We start from the raw sequence: 21,522 nt of genomic DNA on the forward strand, positions 1-21,522 counted from the left end.
CCAGCGACAATCCGTCCCAACCTGCAGGGAGATAATTATTATTTATTTATATAGCACCATCAATGTACATGGTGCTGTACAGAGTAAAACAGTAAATAGCAAGACCCTGCCGCATAGGCTTACATTCTAATAAATGTAATAATTATGGGCTGGCTATATTTATATTTGCAACACATTTTTAAATGTTTAAAACAAAGAATGCCCCTGTGCGTCTCCTCTTCTTTTGATTATCCTGGGTTTATCCATTGCTTCCTATGAGTACCTTTCATCCTTCTAGTAAGACATTTGTATTTAAATAATGACCTTCCCAACATGACCGACACCCTCGGTACTTCCGACTCCGCTTTGACCTTATCATGGCGATTGGTGCGCCCACTTCCTTCCCTTTTCAGGCGACAGAAGCGGAAGGAGGCGGATTCATTTTGCGCCTGCGCATTGGCCCACGGAGCGCACATCACCGCCATTTTGTGTGGCCGCCGGGCGGGCACACGGCTGTTTCCGGGTTAGAGGCCCCGGAGCAGAGAGAGAGGCTGTGGGTAAGCGAGGAGGGCCCCGAAATTCAAGGGGGGGGGTGTTCTGGGAGAGCCTGGGATATCTGGTCTCCTATAAATCTCTGTTTTGTGAGAAAGGGAGAGAAACACGATTGACGGAGGAGCTTGACACTCGACCTGGGTCCCTCTGGACGTCAGGGGTCATAAGGCTGGGGAGGGGGCGAGTAAGGGCGGGGCTGGGGGGAAGGTTAGTGATAAGGGGAAATAGTGGGAGGGGCGGGGGAGGCACGGTCTTAAAGGGAGGGCGCCTCAGAGGGCTCAGGTGGACATTTGAGCGAGGGGGGCTGAAGGCGAGTGTGAAGTCTGAGTGAAGGAGGAAGAGGTTTTTGGTCGTGTGCGTTGGGGGACGTGGATGGGGCAGGGGATTATCGAAGGTAAGAGGAAGCTAGTTTTTGGTGTAGGGAAAGAGGTTTACAAATCTTGTTTGGACTGGTGTAAGTGCAGTAGAAAGGGTGGTGGTTTGGGACGTGGGCTACGAGGTAAAGATTGAGGAGGGAAATCTGTTCTTATATAGAAGCGTTTGATTAGGTGCTGGTTTTTTTTAAAGCCCTAGGTAAAGAGAAACGGGTGTTGTATACAAACTTGGTGGATGAAATGGGGTGAGGCTATTGGGGTATATGTATGTGAACGTTTATAGGAGAGGTGGGTCAAGAGTATTTCAGGTCTTGGGTAGCCCAGTTTAAGAGTGGTGGTGACGAACAGGTGTTTCCCCCCAAAAAGGTATGTGTTGTGACACGAAAGGTTTTGTTTCTGGATGAGCGGAGTTAGAAGTGGATGGGTAACGCAGATTGGTCAGTATGTTGTGGTTTTTGACCAGGTTGGGTAGTGAATTGGGGGTGAGTGGGAAAGAAAGGTGAAGGGTTGTTTGGGTAGAGGACTTGTGGTCTGAGGAGTTATGGGAGATCTGCAGGTAGAAAACTTGTTTTGCTGTTGAGGATTGTATGTGGAAGAGCGGAGTAGGTCATGGTGTGACAAGAGGAAACTGCCCCTTTTCTTTCTTCTGGACTTCCAAGTTGCTGGAGCTGGGGTTCAGACATTACAGATTCAGGTAATGAAGCTTGGTTCATAATCTGTTGCTCTTGAACACATGAGATGCTGAAAACTGAGGAGCAAGAAAGCAGAGATGCATCTTTTTGTGTTTGAATGTGTTTGGAATCTGACATAAAGGCAAACAGGTCTTTGAATTTCACAGCTATTATTATTATTATTATTATTATTATTATTATTATTATTGTTATTATTATTATTTATTTATATAGCACCATCAATGTACATGGTGCTATACAGAGTAAAACAGTAAATAGCAAGACTCTGCCGCATAGGCTTACAATCTAATAAAATCATAGTAAAGGTCTTATGTTGACCTTTTCCATTCTGTCACCAAAGGCTTTTGGGGCATGCTGCAGGTATGGCTCCCTTTTTATTCCTCCTTCAAAAGTATGTGTGATCAGTCTAGGTATAACATACGACTGCTTAAGGTGGAGGCCAAGCTTGCCTTCCTTAGCTGCTTTCCTTAGAATGTTATCGGTGCATGTCTGACTTCGGTATTTGTTCACTAAGTGATGTCGTTATTTAAACTCCAGTATAGTTTGAGAGTGGAGGGTGTGAAATGACAAGTTAAGCAAAAATACTTGTAGTTAAATAAGGTGGGAGATTCATCAAGACTGCTTCCTCACTGAGCAGAACAATAGAATACTGTTTGATTATACCTGTTTCCTTTGAGCTTCCTCTTTCCTTCTGATTCTTCTTAATTGGAATGCTTGCTTACTGGGGATCATGTTTGGTCGTTCTCCAAAGTGATCTGGTGGGGGCAAAATAATGGCTATTGATTAATATTGAGTATGTTGGGAGCTTTAGGCAGGTTATTATTGTTCTGCTTTAGCTTCCTTATATTTCAAATTGTTATGATTATTAGTTTCTGTAAATTTATTTATTTATTATTGTATTCATATCCTGCCTTTTTTCCTCCAAGGAACCCAAGACAGCATACATAATCCTCCTCCTCCTCTCCATTTTATCCTCACAACAACAACCCTGTGAGGTGGGTTGGGCTGAGAGTGTGACTGGCCCAAAGTCACCCAGTGGGTTTCCTTGGCTGAGTGGGGACTAGAACCCAGATCTCCCAACTCCCAGTCCAACACTTTAGCCACTACATCACACTGGCTCTCACATTCTGTAAATGATCCCATTGTAGTTTTTGTTACATGGCACTCTTATTTTCAAATTGCTTCAGTCTTGTCCTCTTAAACGTCTGGCTATTTGCATACACATGGAGGCCAGCTATCATTCCAAAATTAAGTACAATCTCTTGAGACTGTGAAACCTCCATGCTTAGAAGTTGTTTGTTTTTAGGATTCTCAGCCATCTCTCAGAATGCAGTTAGGATAACAACCTGTTGTATTGGAAAGGCCCTACAGGACAATAGAGTTCGGCCCCGATTCCAATTTTCCTCTGAACAAGCTGGAGTTTGTTCAGAGGAGGGCAACCAGGATGATCAGGAAACAAAGCCCTATGAAGAGAGACTGAAAGAACTGGGCATGTTTAGCCTGGAGAAGAGAAGATTGAGGGGAGACATGATAGCACTCTTCAAATACTTGAAAGGTTGTCACACAGAGGAGGGCCAGCATCTCTTCTCGATCCTCCCAGAGTGCAGGACACAGAATAATGGGCTCAAGTTAAAGGAAGCCAGATTCCAGCTGGACATCAGGAAAAACTTCCTGACTGTTGGAGCAGTACGACAATGGAATCAGTTACCTAGGGAGGTGGTGGGCTGTCCCACACTAGAGGCCTTCAAGAGGCAGCTGGACAACCCTCTGTCAGGGATGCTTTAGGGTGGATTCCTGCATTGAGCAGGGGGTTGGACTCGATGGCCTCGTAGGCCCCTTCCAACTCTGCTATTCTATGATTCTAAAATCCAGTTGCCAGATCATTGGAGTTCTTGGTCTGACTTGAGCCATACTTGATCTTGGTGCCAGTTCTGAAATCATGCATATGTTCCCTTATTGCAGTGTAATTCTAACATCTCTAACCTTACGCCTGGAACGCTTTTCCAGAACACTTGAGAACTACCAACTCAATCACAGCTTTTAAAACTCAGCTAAAAACTTTTCTTTTCCCTATAGCTTTTAAACTTTGAGTTTGTTCTGACTCTATACTGTTAGCTTCACCCTACCCGGTGCCTATTTACACTTCCCTGTGCCTGTTTGCATTCTCTTTCCCTCCTTATTGTTTACTACAACTTTATTAGATTGTAAGCCTATGCGGCAGGGTCTTGCTATTTACTGTGTGGTCTGTGCAGCACCATGTACATTGATGGTGCTATATAAATAAATAAATAAATAAATAAATAAATAATAATAATATGCTGCTTTCTCAGTCTGCAGTCTTGGACTCCCCCCCCCCCCCCCCCGCCCGTCCCTCATCCCACTGTCAACAGTTACCTGCTGTGTAGAGATGCTAGTGGTTCTTTTTGTTTCTTGCACTGATCATAGTAGGCAGGGTAGAGCAAAGGAAGAGATGGGCTTCAAGCTGATGGTAGAACTTGATTGTGTGGATTCTGACCTTGGTAACCAGCACTAGGAGACAATGCCAGTACCGTGGGAAAGCCCCGTGCATTTGGCCTTTGCCCGTCTGGTTGGTGTTTGTTCACTTGGGAGCCACTTATGGGAATGCAGCCCACACAGAACTTAAAGGACCATTGACCAAGTGATGTTTGGCAAGCCTTTCCCAGCCTCCATTTTCCCTGTCCGTAAAATAGGAATATTAATTATAGACTTTCAGATAACCATAAGATATTGTATAAACCTATCTGGCTGAACTGTGCAAGCTTATCTAATGCATATAAATGTTCTTCCTAGGGGTAGTAGGCTGAAAAAAGTTAATTACAACTTTGAAACTTCCTAATTTTACTGGTATTGTATCCATTTATAATATTACTAACTGGTTGTATGTAGCAGTGCATTTTTAGGAATGGAAAAATTTCTGCAAAAAAATGTGCCACCCCAAATAACTGCATTAAATAAGCTTGGATTAATTTAAGTGCTGTATAAAGTGTGCACACACCACAGAACTGTAATTTATGAATGCCTCAACAGGGATGCTGGCTTTGCATGGAGTTTTCATAAGATATTATACCAACCCACCTAGCTGCACTTAATATGTGCCTGACTCTACCGCCTCTTTATCTCATACAATATTGCTGTACAAAATCAAGTGAACACACCAAATAGTATACCCATTTAACCAGTGATGCTAGAGCATACTTCATTCAATGTAATAGACTGTAGCCTGGGAAGTTCATGCAACAACAATATTTGTTAGTCTTTAAAGTGCCACAGACTTTAATTGTTGGAGTATATATTATGGGATCAAAGTTGCACAGCTGTGGATGTCTTAAGTCTTTCAGAAATGGGAAGATATGCCGTTAAGTCCTTGCTTGATCGCTGATTTTGGTGGCTTGGGCAGCCTATTCTCCCTTATCTACAGCTGCTACTTTTCTTTCCATACTGTCTGTCCCTTGCCTGTGCCACCATTCTTGTACCTACATTTTGCTTTACCAGAAATGTTCTCCAACTCTGCACAAATTCAAAGACCAACCTCAGGATTTTTAAGTGTCTAGTTACACTTTAAAGACTAGCTAGAATTATTGTATTGAAAGAGCATGACATTTCCTAGGAAATTACCTACTTCATCAGATTGTAGGGTGGAATTGTGGACTGCAAGTCAAAGAAATCAATTAAGTATAAACATTCAGTCTTCCTCAGTCTTTTACAGTTACCTATACAATGAACTGGGCGTCAATAATCAGATACAAAATCAAAAGTGTTTTTTTATCTTCTATAATGTGAGAAGAAATAATGTCCTTCTTTATGCCTTGATTGACTGTCTCTTAGCCTCAGTTTCCTGTGTACAAAATGGAAACAAGTAATCTATTTCACAGAGTTCTTGTGACTAACTAACATTTGAATACATTCCTGTTCTTGCACATCATACTTCATACATTCACCAGAATTAATCTTCCTGAAGAAAGCTGTTCATGTCTCCATATATCTCAGGAAATTAACATGTTTACTTGCAGCATTTTTGTATGAATATCAGATATATGTTCGTTCATTCTCTTCCTCAAACCTAGCCTTGTCTGGTCAATGTAGACTACTGAAAGTTTGACAGTTCAGTGGTGGTATGAGCAGATGCTCTGACAGGTATGCTGTTCATGACTGACTATGATCTGTCCTCATGGGGTATGTACATTTATAGTGATTCAATATACATGGCAGCTAATGTGGTTCTAGGACTTCCTTAATGTTACCCTCTTTTATAGGACTGATTCCTAACATAATAAGACATCCTGTAATACCTGCCTTATACATTTTTTATAACAGAGAAAAGGTGCCAGAAAGGGGTTCCTGTGTAGTTATAGTCAAAATGCAGTCCTTAGAGACAGTAGGTAAAATACTCAAGAAGATCATTGGTAGTGATTTCTAGTATGGAAGCTGTCCTATTGCTTCACTAATGTAGTCAGTCTTGTTCAGTCATGACTGTTGCTTCTCTTTTATCAGCTTGTTTAACAAAGATTTTTGGATTATTTATGAGATCTGTGGTTACCTAAATGGAACAGAGGGCAAAGTTTTATGCCATCTTACATATCCTGCTGTGAGAGCAGCCTATATAACAGTTCAATCTGGGGTTTGGTTCCTCAGAAATGGTCAACCAAGGTTTTTTTCAACATGGATTGGATTGAATGTCTAGCATCTTGTGTTATAAAAATACTAAGCCACAGATGGTGAAAGAGTACCTAAAGGTCACCAACACCTGCATTATGTTGTAAGGTTTTGCAGGACAGAAGAATACGCCTTAAGACAAAAACCTATGCTCTTCTCTTCTCAGCAGAGTGTGTGGCTTGATAAATTAATGTTATTTAGAGAAACTTAAATTCTTTAGTATTTTCTCCAGTTGGAGGCAATATGGATAGTTTAGTATACTTTCTAGTCCTGTCAGATCAGAAGAGGGTGTTGCATTTCCCCCAGTCTGAGTCTGTAATAATGTTTGAATAAACTGGGCAAATAGTGCCAGTGAGATAATGCAAACATCTGTTTTGTGTTCTCTATTTTAAGAATATAATTAGTTGTGTTAACCACAAAATATGAATAGCCCAGACTGATTACATTTATTCCCTGTTGTGTAAGGTGCGGGGAAAGTAATTCATTACTTGAATTACTTCAGTTTAATAATGATTAACATAGTTTAATTCCTATGCAGTTAAGAAAAACATCACATTATACACAGTCCTCCTAGGCCTTCGGCATGTAGGTAGAGATTGTATGTTTGCTCTCTGACATCAAAAGGTGCCTTTACATTGAAAGCTGGTACTTCAGGAGGATGAGGTTAGAACATGCTAGCTTTCCACATGAGTGGAGTTCTTATGAGGGAGCATTCAACATGTATTTCCCTCCCCTCACTTACATTGTGAAATGTACAATCTGGGGAAAGTGCTTTTTCTGGGGTTGGGACTACACATGAAGCAGAATGAGGTGATAAGATGGGCGGTATCACTTCAGACACTGGGTGGTGATACCATTTTTGAATGCTTCCTTTCATGTAAAACAAACAAAACACCACACCCTACAAATAGAAAACTAGCAGATATATGAGACTGTTGTAGCCTACCTCTTTGCTGTTCTAGTTTTATATTTGCAGAGAGCTTTTAATTCAGGTTAGTTTTTTTAAAATAATAATGATCCCCCCCACCCCTGCATTCTGAAATGATGCATTCCATTTTAGTATCTCCTTTCAACTGCATGAAAAGTCCAGGCCTGAAAGGAGATGGTGAGTACGCATTCCTCTTTGAAGAACATATACCTTTTACTCTTGGAACACTTTAATATGAATGTTACTAGAGTAGTATCTATCTGTTCCTGCCCTTGCTGGAGTGCTGTGATCACTTCCTCATTAGACAACTGAAGAAAATCTTGCATGTCAGAACATTAATGGCCTTGTGAGGAATACACATCTGTCTATAAAGCTGGACTTTATATACAGATGTGTATTCATATAAAGTCCAGCTTTATAGACAGATGTGTATTCCTCACAAGGCCATTAATGTTCTGTCATGCAAGATTTTCTTCTTGCATGACAGAACATGGGTCATGCACAGGGTCTTCTTTCCTGTGTATGGTTTTCCCTGGGGGTGATTGGTGGAGGGAACAGACAGAAGAGGAGACATGCTATTTGGAGCAGCTATAACTGTTGAGCCCTTAATGTGCAATTGGGAGAGAGGCGTGGTGGGGAGATATCTGGAAATGAAGACTTAGAGCAGGAAGGATTTTGTGTGGGCAGTTTGTGATCTCACTGTGCTTTCAGTAACTCTTTGCAGAACTCTTCAAGAGCTGGCAGTCTCTACTCCTGACAGACATAGCTCCTAATTGAACTTGGGTCCCAGAAAATTAGCCCAGCCCCAAGGGCTCCAAAGTCTGCCCCAATGCTGGATGGCACAGTGAGAGGGGAAAAGCCTTCAATACTGTGTTCTTCTTCATCCACTATTGGATCCACCAGAATCAGCTGTGGCCTCAATTCACTTCTTCCATGGGTCAGTGGCTCTTCAAAGGAAAACAGTTCCCAACCCCACTGCAAACCATGTGTGAACAGAAATAATATATATAACCCTGAATATTCTCTTGAAAAGTATCTAGCACTGTTTACGTTTCTGCAAATGCCACCAAAGGTAATATGGAAGATAAGGTGATTAGATTTTGGCTGCGTTCAGACAACACAATAGTCAATTGTGGGTTAACAGTCAACTCCACAGTTTATCGAGGGGGGGGTTACTCCCCACACAGCATGATTATAATCAACCGTGATGTGGATTAAGGCCAGCGTTGAGTTGACTATTAGTCAAAGGTACCGTATTTCTTCGATTCTAAGGCGCCATCGAATCTAAGGCGCACCCCATTTTTAGACCTGTTTATTTGGGGGAAAAAGATGAACACTAATTTCAGTACCACCAACAGAAAACCCTAGTTGTCACTGAGCAAGCTCCACTTTAAGGACTACGGCATAGCCTGGGTGTGAGGAAGTGATTGCAGGCAGAGCAGCTGGATTTTGGCGCCACTGGGCTGAGAGGGGCTTAGCAAAAAACAGGCGCTTACCCTCCCAGCTCCTTGTCCCGGCTCGCGGCTACTGCAGGAACTTCCTCTTTTGGCTGCCTGCCTGCACGTGGAGGAGAGAGACAATGGAGCTGGAGCTGCCGCGTGAGAGCAGCTTCGGTGGAGCAGAACAGGTTTTTCCGCGGGCATGAGGGGGTCCAGGCGGGACGCGCGCTTCCCAGCGCGGCCCCGGTGCTTGGGGGGGGTGAGCCTCCTGACTCTTGGAGCCTCCTGTGTCGTCCCGGTGCGGCTGACGAGGGCCGGAGCTGCACGGGGCGCCCTGTAGGCTCCAATCAGCCAGCAAAGCAATTTTACCGTATTTCTTCGATTCTAAGGCGCCATCGAATCTAAGGCGCACCCAATTTTTAGAGCTGTTACTTTAGGGGGAAAAGTGCGTCTTAGAATCGAAGAAATACGGTATATTTGATTGACACATCCCCCCTCTCAGTCCTCCTGTTGGTATCCCATCAGCCATTGCGAGTTCTGCTGGCTGGACTAGAGAAGCAGCCACCACTTTGGTGGCTCTTGCAAGGGGTTCTGTAGTCGCCAAAAGTAAGTGTGTGCAATGAAATAGTCAATGGTGCCTGACACACAACATGGTTGTTCAAATATCAGCTCTGCACAGCATTGGTTATTTCGGCTGAATAACCAACCATGGTGTGTAAGAATGTCTGCTATTATGGAAACCTTTGCTTAGGGGTGCTTGTTGGGGAAAATAATAGAACTGATTGTGTTGTGAGGCACTGTTTTTGCTCTTCTTCCTTTACCTGACATTTTGTGCAAGAGATAGAGAGGTAGTTAATAACACTACATTAAGAGGAAGAAAAGTCACATCTGGGGGCATCACTTGTCTCCTTGGAGTGCCTGTACTTTTATATTTACCCCTCAAGATTTGGTTTAGGGTGCTTCTGGCAAGATGTAGCGGTACTTGGCTGCTGTGTCCAGAGTCCTCATTTAACCTTCATCGGGCAATGCTTGAGAGCCCTTGAGTGTTCATGTGGCAGCTTCCCTAACCTATGCCAAAACTGACAATCCAAGCAAACATTGTTTTGTGTCACAAGCTGATTTGATTTTAATTTAATTTAAGGCACAGCAATGCCCTACTTGGCATATTCAAACTAATGTGAGAGCTTCCTCTAAGGGCCTGCCTCTTACAGCGTGTCATCTTGGAGTGCTTTCTGTTACAACTTGGGAAGCCCTTCTTCCTCATGTTTCTAACATCTCAGCCTGTAGGCCGTCTTGCAAATAGGTTTTGTATTTTTTTAAAAAGAAGTGCTAGATGGATCATGCCTAGATGTTATGAAATAGTTTCAGCGACGGATTTGGCTAGATACTTGCCCAGGGCAAGAGGTTGGCTTAAAGGCTACCGTTGACTGATCCATGTCTCATAAGTATGTTGGCATCACTGACTGCCATTCAGATTGCACTCCTAGTCCTAGTCATACCACAGGCTTTGGTAGGGCAGTAATATGTTAAAATCCTAAAATATGTTTTTATTTAGGTAATGGCATTTTACCGTATTAACTCCTGCTAATTTTCCAAATTTGTACATGCATTTTGCACCTTATCACAGTTTTCTTACCTAGCTGTGGTGTTCTTGAACACAACACTTAGCATGTACCTGGGTGACATTGTTAATATCTGATGAGGGAAAGGTGCCCGCATTCAGATTGCTTGGGGCAGGGGTAGATCTGGTAGTGGGGGTCTTACAAGCCATTCCAGGGGAAGAAAAGCTGTCTCGCTTTCTAGTCCTTCCCCTGCCAACGGCATTCAGGTTTCCTTGTCAAACCTGCTCTCAGGCCTTCTGGTGCTGCTGCTAAATGCCAGTAATAAAATCAGTACTATCTAGGACGATCTTAGATAAGGGAGTTGACCTGGCTTGTATTACTGAGACCTGGGTGGATGAGGTGTTGATCTTTCTCTCAATGCAGCACCAGCATAAGCTTAAGAACTAGGGGAAATTGCTGTGCTATATAAGGATGTCACCTCTCTCTCCAGAGTTCCTGTCTGATCAAGTCCTGGGTTTGAATGTTTGTACATGGTGTTGGGCATGAGGGGCAGTTTGGGGATTCTGTTAATGTACAGATCAGCATGGTGCCTAACAATCTCCCATCTGAGTTGATGGAGCAGATGTCAGATATGGTGGTGAGGACTCAAAAGATTTTCATTCTCAACATCTTTGTCAATGCTGTCTTATCTAGGATGACTCAGCACTTCATTGCTGCCATGACAGCTGCAGGGGCTATCTCAAAATTCATTGGCCCAACATATGTGGCAAATCACATTCTGGACCTTTTGTTTCAACCGGGCAGGATGGCAATCTGTAATTGGGGGACTTCTTGGTTAACTTCCTTGTCATAGGCTGATCACTTTCCAATCATGTTTAGGTTTTCAGTGACCATTCCTGTCTGCAGGGATGGTGGACGGATTGGGATGATCCACCCTCAGAAGCTGCTGGATCCTGATGGATTCTTGAGAGCCCTCTGGGAGTTCGTAGTTGACATAGCTAGCACTTCTATCAAAGCCGTTGTGTCTGTGTGAAATATGGAGATGATGTGGCCAATCCTAATTGTAACTGGTTTTAATTTTTATGCTCAGATAGTATACAATCTTCTCTGATTTTATAAGTTGCTTCAGACAAGAGCCTCGTGTGGCGCATAGTGGTAAGCAGCAGTTACTGCAGCCGAAACTCTCCCCAAGACCTGAGTTCGATTTATTTATTTATTACATTTTTATACCGCCCAATAGCCGAAGCTCTCTGGGCGGTTCACAAAAATTAAAACCACAATAAAACACCCAACAGGTTAAAAACACAATTACGAAATACAGTATAAAAAGCGCAACCAGGATAAAACCACACAGCAAAGTTGATATAAGATTAAAATACAGAGTTAAAACAGTAAAATTTAAATTTAAGTTAAAATTAAGTGTTAAAATATTGAGTGAATAAAAAGGTCTTCAGCTGGCGATGAAAGCAGTACAGTGTAGGCGCCAGGCGGACCTCTCTGGGGAGCTCGTTCCACAACCGGGGTGCCACAGTGGATCCCAGCGGAAGCTGGTTCTCAGGCAGCTGCCTCAGGTCGACTCAGCCTTCCATCTTTCCGAGGTCGGTAAAATGAATACCCAGCTAGCTGGGGGAAAGGTAACTGTGACTGGGGAAGGCAATGGCAAACCACCCCGCTACAAAGTCTGCCAAGAAAACGTCAGCGAAAGCAGGCGTCCCTCTAGGAGTCAGCAATGACTCAAGTGCTTTGAACGAGAGGTTCCTTTCCTTTTCCTTTCAAACAGGATGTGAGCATGAATGAATGTATGAATAAACAAACAGCTATGATGACAAACAATGCTGCATCTTACTTAATGAAATCGAAAGGCAATCTAAATATGGTCTTCAGAAATGTGCCAGTGCTTTCTTCAGGTTCCAGATAATAAATATTCATATAGCTCATTAGCATGTTTAAAACAGTTCATGTATATTATGTTTATTGTAAATCTTACAACAACTCTGTAAAATAAGTCAGTGTTGTGTTCATATTGCAGAATGAGAGCAGAGGCTAAAAGAGTTTGTCTAAGGCCATCTAGTTAGCTCATGGAAGAGGTGAGATTTTAACCAGGGACATCATGACGCTCAACTCTGCGCCCCTTGTGCTGTGCCAGTTCTCTGAAAAGAGTTCTGTAATGATGGACCATCAGTGAGAGGGCCTTGCTGCATGCCACTGTTGTCCATGTGTGTTGTGTAGATGGTGTTCAGGGGATGCTTTTGGTGGACCTTGATAGCATGTAGGGAAGACATTGCCTCCTGGTACGCTGGGCTCCGCCGTTTAGCCGGGTGGTTTTACAAGGAATTCCTGTTAGAACTTTCACACTGAACATTTATTTGAAGGGCTGGGTAAAAATATCTGTAATGTTGCAGCTGTAAACCTATTAGAAGTGTCAGCCTCTTATCTGTTCTTCAGCTAGTACTGCTCTGTGGAGGCTGCTTATATGACTTGCTCTCCCAGCGTTAAAGCACTAACAGCTTTTAAAGGCTAGAAGAGAGATGGGCCCCCTCTACAGCTGCTGTAGTGCCACACCATGTTGAATGCAGAGATTTGCTGGCTGCATACATTACTATATTCTTGCTCCCATTCCAACAAGTTGGATGGCGGAAGTGAATATTTTTCCTTGGGTTCTGTTTAAGATATATGAGGCACACAAGGCAACCATCACTGGAAAAGTAATTGGCAATGTAGTAAACACTGTGTAGAGAGAACAGCATTTTGTTTTTGCAATAATGATGGTGATTATATCTGGCTTGCTGTGTTTCTGGGAAGTTAATGAGCCAGGGCATCTGTTACAATTAAAAAACTTCTGTACCCACAGTTGTGGCCTTGCAGCAAAGGGGGGGAAATCCAACTAGCTACTGGTGGCTTTGACATTGTGGAGTGGCTATGTGGTCACCTGCGGCATTTCCAAGGATATCTAGCTCATTGTGATAAGAGCTTTTGGAGGCATGACAAAGATTTGGCACCTGGGCCACAGCTAGACCTAAGGTTTATCCTGGGATCATCCAGGGTTCGCTCCTGCCTGAGCACTGGATCCCCTGTGTGTCACCTAGGTGAACAGGTTGGACCCCTGGACGATCCAGGGATAGGCCTTAGGTCTAGCCATGGCCTCGGTTACTGTGCTATGCAGGTGCATTGAAAGCTAAGGCAGCCAGTGTTTTGTGAGCTTGTGGAGCATAGTGGTTAGGAGGCTGAGCTATGTAGCAGTCTTGATCAGAAACTTAATATGTTGTAGGCAAGCCGCCTGTTCTCATCCTCCAGTCTGCAACAGAGAGATGTTGCAAGGCTTACTGAGAATGTATGTGAAGTATTTTAAAGTATTCAAAGTTTTAAACCTCAAATAAGGCTTATAGGTAGTTTTTGCTACAAAAAGTAAACAATCCCCAGTATGACACTGTATCTGTGTTTTTGTAAACTATGTGTATATTTAGTACCTATATAGGGCTTTTTCGAAATGCTAAAACTTTTTAATATCCATTTTCTCAGTAATCCTCATAACTAGAAATCTGAAAGCCTGGAACAAAAATGGGACAATTTAGAAAAGTTGGAAAAAATTAAAAAATGAAGAAAAATGGATTATGGAATGTTTTATTTTAGCATGATGAATAAAATGTGTTCCTATATTTACTTCTCCAAATGATTTCTAAAAACTATGTACAGTATCAGATTATTACTATTTCTGTGCTCCGAGGACAAGCAAGTCCTAGGTTGCAAACTGAGACTACAACTCTCAAATGCAAGAGCAAAATACATTTCCACCTCTAGGGGGCACTGCCATTGAAGCAGAGACTGAAATTGATAGTGATAGCTATAGCTCAGTTTGATTAAATTTCATGCATATTCATCTTGGTCCCCCCCTTTTTTTCCCCTCAGTTCTTTTCATGGGAATGGGTGCTTCATGTCTGCTTGACACTGTGGAGGACTAGCGGAGACATAAATATTTTTTCTTGTTACTAATGTTGATGGTTTCTTCTGGGTTTGTTTGTTTTTTATTGTTTTTTGCCTCATAAACTGGCAAAATGAAAGAGGTTCCTTACAATTCAGGAGTTTGTAGCTCTGTTAGTAAAAAAAGTAGAAATTCAAAAAAGTAAATTGAATTTGTAATACTTGTTTGAATACACTGTTCTTTTAATATACCAAATGTGATAATTTTATATCAAATCAATTTGTACATAGTTACATTTTATGTACCTAAAGTAACAAAGTTAATTTCAATCTGAAAAAAGTGCTAAATCCCTCCCCCCAATTTCCCCCCAAACTTCCGTCTTTTCCCGGGGGGAAAACGGGAAAATGTTTTTTTTCCATGGCTTCAAAATTTCCAGAAATTTTACATTTCTACCATAACAATTCTGTAAGATAGTCCTTTATTATCCCCTTATTACATATGGGAATTACTGGGCTGAGGTTACAAGAGAGTGGAATGCTTAAGGCAATCTAGTGGGTATGACTGAGCTCTGAACCGAGAACAGCTTCAGTTTATGTACTTAACCATTGCACTACATAATTTTCTGTTGCTTTTCAATTCTTGACGTTGTTTTACAGTCCTGGAATATGCATTATGTACTGCGTTCTCAGTTGTCTCATAAAATAGGCACTCTCAACTGCAAAAGCTCACACTTCAGTTAACTAGTAAGAGCTGACTTGCTTGCTCCAGTGGTGTTTCAGATGATGGTCCCATAAATAACATCAAAAATTTGCTGCTGCTTTCACTTGGTGCTCCACTTTCAGTTCCTTCGTATGAAACCATACCAAAGAGTTACTAACCTTATTGTAATAAGGCAGGGAGGGAACAGCTGGCTGGAGGGGGTGTCTGGGGCTGACTGAAAGCTAGCGGTGAGACCACTCCTGAAGAAATCCTCCCTGGACTTGGAAGACCTCAGCAACTTTAGGCCAGTAGCAAATGTTGATCTCTTGACAACTTTCAGTACTGTTGACCATAGTAACCTTCTGGGGCAATTGTCTGAGTTGGGAGTGGGAGGTACTGCATTGCAGTGGTGTTGCTCCTACTTAGGCAATTGGCTGCAGAAGGTGGGGCTTGGGGGATATCGCTTGGCCCCATGGATGCTCCAGTATGGGATTCCACAGGGGTTGGTTCTGTTCGCCATGTTATTTAACATCTATGTGAAATAGTTGAGTGGTGTCATCAGGAATTTTGGAGTGCATTGTCATTAGTATGCTGATGATACACAGCTCTAATTTTCCTTCTCATAGTCACCAGGTGAGGCTATGCATGTACTAGATTGGTGCCTGGCTGTGACAATGGATTGGATGAGGGCTAATAAACTGAAACTCAATCCAGGCAAGCTGCTGTTAGTGAGTGGTTCTTCTGACTGGATGGATGGTGTTCAGCTTATTCTGGATGGTGTTGCACTGGCCCTGAAGAAGCAGGTTTATAGCTTGGGGGTTCTCCTGGAGTCATCTTTGTGATTGGAAGCTTAAGTGGCCTCAGTGATATGGAATGCCTTCTGCCAATTTCTACTACTGTAACAAGGGATAATCCCTAAACATGCAACACACAAACAATACGCAACAAGGGGCATGCTTAGTCTTTAAGGTGCCACAGGACTTTGTTCTGGTGTTGTACTGTAAAAGGACCAGGAAGATCTCCTAATCCAACCTCTTGTCTTTAGGCAGAATTCTGTATCATCATTATTTGGATTTCTTAGACATCTTTAGCAAAAGGAGACTTACAATAGAATTAAAACATACAAATTTAAAACAGTGAAATACAACCAACCCATAAAACAATTAAAACATCAGTGACAGCCATAAACAACTTAACTGATGCATTATGCAGCCCATCATATGCTATCAAATGCCTGCGAATAGAGGAAATCTCTTCACCTGGCATCAAAAAGGTGACAATATTGGATTTGGCACTAGGTGGGCATCACTTGGGAGAGCATTGCATAAACTGCTTGGGACCAGGAAACCTGAAAGTGTGGTTCTTAAGATTTTTGCGAGAGACCCTTGTTTTGAGGCCACTGACTTCAGAGGTGCATTTGGTAGCAATGCAAAAGAGGACCTTCTCAGTGGCTGCTCTCTGGCTGTTGAACTCCCTGCTGGTAGGCTGGGTTGGTTCCCTCTCTGCTGTCCTTCCTCGGGCAGGCAAAGACTTCTTTGTTCAAGTGGGCCTTTGGTGTGTAAGTAGGTGTAAAGGTTGAGCAAGTCTTTCCGTGACCTGTACCACCGGATTTAGCATGGACCCAAGCCAAGACGAAAAGGGCTCACAAATTGTCAGGTAGAAGACTTTATTAAGACTAAACGTAGGGTAGATACATGGGAAGAATAATTAAAAGTAACTTGAAACATGCTTAGCATAAAAACCCAGTAATGGATAAAACAATAAAAGCTTAACTATGACTACTTACTCATAAGCCAGGCCTTGCCCTCCCATCATAGTTCTTCATCGTGGTCTCTATGCATCACACATATGGGCTCTGCGCCTGCGCGGAGACCTGAACCGGAACCTACCATAGCTTAGGGAAACGTTTTTAGCGGGAACCCCTCCCCCACGCTACTGCACATGTCCCTGGGGGTTCCCGCCCTTACCTCAGTTCTTCGTCGTCCGCCATTGTGCACTGACCTAGAAACCGTTTCCTCTAGCGTTTTTCTCTAAAATCTTTTTTTCTCTTCGGAAAAATTTCTAATTATTGTAGATACTTTTTCTCTTCTCTTCTCTTTACTCTCTGTAATAAATAAATAAATAAATTCTCCTCAAACTTTACTTTATATATATCATTCTCTCTTCTCCTCTCCTTTCGAGTGATCGCGCAGGCGCCTCAGGTGCATGGCCGTGAAGGCCCCTTTTAGAAAATGCGTGAAATGTGGCGCTAAACTACCGCCGAAGGTCGGACACTCCCTTTGTGTAGTTTGTCAAGGATAAGGCCACAAAGTTCAGCAGTGCCATCACTGTATGGCTTTTACGAAACAAACCCGCAAAAATAGAGCGGATAGACTTCGTTCCGTGCTGTGGGAAAAAGCCCTGAAGGCTACTGAACCCACGCCTCAAAAGCACGTGGAAAAATCCTCCTCAAGGACAATGAACAGGGACCGCAGCCCTGAAATCCAGTCCTTCGTGGTTACTGAGGAGATGATGGTGGAAAACAGGGCCATACCCCTGACGCCAGGCCGATCACTTGGGGTATCCGCAGCCAAAAAGATTGCAAAAAAGGCGCGAACCCCCAAATCGGCAGAACAGGAGAAAAAGAAGAAAAAGAAAAGGAAAGACGTCGACAAACACTCCTCTTCTAGGGCTGCGACCGTAACAACGGTATCACCTAAGCCCACTACCGCATTGAGACTGACTACGGTACCGAAGCAAGCCTCGGTACCAGAAAACCCATCGGTACCAACTCCCATACCGACGGCCAGAAGCTCAATGTCGGAGGGAGAGATCCGTGACTCGGTATCAGCCGTCTCCATACCGTGTGCTGTCGAACAAAAGCAAGCACGTCAGCCTATGGTATCGATGTCGCCTGTTCATCAGGAGAGGCCTGTATCCTCTCGACCAGATTATGACCGAGTTTCCCAATACTCAGGTTATCATAGACAGGACTTGTATGACTGGGAGTATTATCGACCCCAAGAATATTATCCAGACGGATGTAGGCAGGAGGAGTGATATAGACACCCTCCTTGCCCTACCAGGATCGTTCAAGTTCCTTCACCGACAACATCACGGCACCGTAGCATTGCTGAGACCTCGATACCGAGGGCTACTACATCAGTTTCGGCACCGCACCATGACCCAGCGCTGCAGCCAATCCGAACAACGATGCAGGCTACGGTGTCGAACTCACCTGATGACGAGTACAGGTCCGATTCAGATTCGTTGGTCTCCGTCGCAGCCTCGATGCCGTCACCCGACGACATAGTAAACACCCATGACCCTGCCTCCCCTTCCGAGGACATGGGTAATTTTTCGGATCACGTCCTCAGGATGGCGCAGTCATTATGCCTGGACATCGAACAACCTACACAAGTAGACGATGACCCCACTTACGATGTGTTAAGGACTGAAGCTAGTTCTACTGTGGCAATTCCTTTTCCGCCTACCCTGAAACGCACGGCACAAGTTTCTTGAAAAACACCCTGCGCTTCTCAACCTACTTCCAAGGGGCTGGAAGCAATGTATAAAATTCAGGAGGCCAACGCGGAATTCCTGTTCCAACATCCAAGGCCGAATTCAATAATTGTTGAATCGGCTCAGGGCAAGTCCAACAAGATACATTCAGCCCCTGTTGATAGGGAAGGTAGGAAACTGGACTACCTTGGAAGGAGAGTCTATGCTTCCTCCTCACTGGGAATACGCACCTCAGCTTATGAAGCCACTATGGCGCAATATCAAATTTTTCTTTGGGAGAAGATAGGCTCCCTTTGTGACCATCTTCCCGATGACAAGCGTGAACTTGCTAGGATCTTCCAGTCCGAAGCTACGTCCATAGCAAGATTACAACTCAACTCTGTGAGACATCAAACTGATTCGCATTCGAAGTCCATGATGGGTTCGATTGCACTTCATCGCCATGCCTGGCTTAGATCTGCTAATCTTGCCAATGAGACAAAGTTGAGAATAGAAAGCCTACCATTCAATGGCGAGGGCTTATTTAACACCAAGACTGATGAGTCTCTAGACTCTATCTATAAAGCACGAACAACGGCTAGAAAGATGGGGTTCTCGCAACCTCCGCCTCAATATAAACAGAGGCGTCGGACAAGACAGCCTTACCAGCAATTACAGCAACGGCCACAATATGATAAACAGCCTGCCAAACAGCAGCAACAACTGCAAGGGAAGAGGCTTTACCAAGGCCGATACCAACAAAACAGACAGCAGCTGGATTTTTCCAAAAGGCAACGTCTTTGACTTCCCTGTCCCAGGCCTACCACCCTTTACCAACCGTCTAGCACCCATGTACCATCAATGGGAGTCCATAACATCTGACTCCTGGGTGCTTACCATCATCGAGACGGGGTATGCCATCAAGTTCAATACCCTTCCTCCCTCTTCAGGGGTGAAAGTAACAGCGCCGTCCCCTCCTCTGCTGCTCGAGGTACAAACCCTATTAGCGAAGGGAGCCATTTCGCCTGTACCCGCAGAGGAGATCAACCAAGGGTTCTTCTCGCGCTACTTCACGGTCCCGAAGAAGGATGGGGGTCTTCGACCGATTATGGACTTAAGGCAGTTGAACAAGTACATCACCCCGAAAAAGTTCTGTATGACAACGGTTGCCTCTATTCTCCAGCTGTTGCATATGGGGGTGTGGTTTGCGGTGGTAGACCTGAAGGATGCGTATTTCCATATCGCCATCAGGAAGTCGCATCAAACTTACCTGCGTTTCTCCATCGGCACCCAGCAGTTCCAGTTTACCGTTCTTCTCTTCGGCCTCGCGACGGCACCGAGGGTCTTCACGAAGGTGATGGCGGTTGTATGCGCATATCTACGACAAAAAGAGATTCACATTTATCCATATATAGACGACTGGCTTCTGGTGGCGGAGAACAGCTACACGCTCCAGGAGAACATAGTCATGACTCTCAACCTTCTAGATTCTCTAGGACTATGGGTCAACGAGAAGAAATCCATACTGACTCCTCAAAGGACAATAGACTTTATAGGAGTGACTCTATCGTCTCGGGACGGAAGAGCATACCTCCCTATGGCAAGAGCAAGGACTCTTCGAGACCTTATTCTAGATATCGAAACCCAAGCAAGACCCTTGGCATGGACAATCCAGAGATTGCTGGGCCTGATGGCAGTGACCACCACTGTCATCAGATTCGCAAGACTGCGAATGAGGGTCCTTCAGGGTTGGTTTTTGAGGACGTTCGACCTTCGACGCAACGCCCGCACAACTTACCTCTCGATACCGAGACAGGTACGGGTGTCCTTGAAATGGTGGCTCTCGATGGAAAACCTCTTGGAGGGAATTCCTTTTCAGCAAAGGGCGACGTTGGTGACTATCACGACCGATGCCTCCCTCATCGGGTGGGGAGCCCATTGCAACTCGTTCGCCGCCCAGGGTCGATGGCCTCCTCAACAGAAAGAGGAGCATATCAATCATCTGGAACTCCTGGTGGTAGAAAATGCGGTAAAAACCTTCGCTCAAATCATCGAGGACAGGGATGCCCTGATCACAACAGACAATACCACAGTAGTCTGCTACATAAACAGACAGGGTGGAACGAGATCACACCCCTTGACCCGATCTGCACTCAGAATCTGGAACTGGTGTATAAAAAGAAAAACTTACCTGACTGCGATCCACGTAGCGGGCAAGGAGCACATCGTCGCGGACTCCCTCAGCAGGTCCTTCCACGTCGACCACGAATGGGAGCTCGATACCAAAGTCAGGGACAATCTCTTTCGGTACTGGGGCCACCCTGCTGTCGATGTCTTTGCCACCGCAGAAAACGCAATCTGTACCAGATTCTGCAGCAGAGCAGGAAAAGGAAGGAACTCGCTAGGAGATGCCATCACAAGAACGTGGACAGGGGACTTGCTCTACATCTTTCCCCCTTTCCCACTCCTCACAAAAGTCGTGGCCAAGATACAGGCAGACGAAGCAGACTGCATTCTAATCGCTCCTTGGTGGCCTCGACAACCGTGGTTCCCTCACGCTCTTCGACTGTCGAGAGGGGACTACATCAAATTACCGTTGATACCGAACCTCCTGTCTCGACACCAGGGCAAGGTTCGACACTCGGACCTGTTGACGCTCAGGATGACGGCATGGAGGATAGCGGGGCACCCCTCCATACCGTACAATTGACCGTGCAAAACATTTTAACGGCATCACGAAAGCCTTCAACAAGGAAATCATACGCGGCTAAGTGGCAAAGATTCTCTAAGTTTGCACTAGAAAGGAATCACACAGCAAAGACTTGCCCTATTTTAGTGATTCTTGAATATCTGCTCTCACTGTACCGAGCAGGATTAGGACTTTCATCAATTAAGGTCCATTTAGCTGCCATCACAGCTTTTCACAAGGGCGTGGACGGGTTCTCGACTTTCACTCACCCCACCTCGAAGGAATTTCTGAAGGGACTTAAAAATACTATGCCAACAACTAGGAACATCATACCATCATGGAGTTTATCAGTCGTGTTACACGCGTTGATAAGAAAGCCGTTCGAGCCCATGGCCACAACGGATTTGAGACTCTTGACCCTCAAGACTATGTTCCTGGTTGCCATAACTTCGGCAAGGCGCGCTAGTGAGCTCAGAGCTCTAAGGATAGATGCACCTTATACGATTTTTCATAACGACAGGGTCGTGTTGCGAAC

The 21,522-nt window shown here is 44.2% G+C and overlaps 1 protein-coding gene across 2 annotated transcripts in view; it reads left to right on the forward strand.

Moving 5' to 3' along the window:
* The first annotated feature begins 466 nt into the window (after nt 1–466).
* The window catches only part of WIPF2 (WAS/WASL interacting protein family member 2), a 40,364-nt gene continuing 19,308 nt past the window's right edge, over nt 467–21,522 (forward strand). The window contains exon 1 of one of the 2 annotated variants that reach the window (XM_063138047.1): nt 467–536. The gene's annotated coding sequence lies outside the window, so the exon portion shown is untranslated. The remainder of the gene's footprint in view (nt 537–21,522) is intronic. The other variant, XM_063138046.1, reaches the window with a different exon arrangement.

This window comes from Elgaria multicarinata, chromosome 11 (assembly GCF_023053635.1).
Source record: "Elgaria multicarinata webbii isolate HBS135686 ecotype San Diego chromosome 11, rElgMul1.1.pri, whole genome shotgun sequence".
Classification (NCBI taxonomy): Eukaryota; Metazoa; Chordata; class Lepidosauria; order Squamata; family Anguidae; genus Elgaria; species Elgaria multicarinata.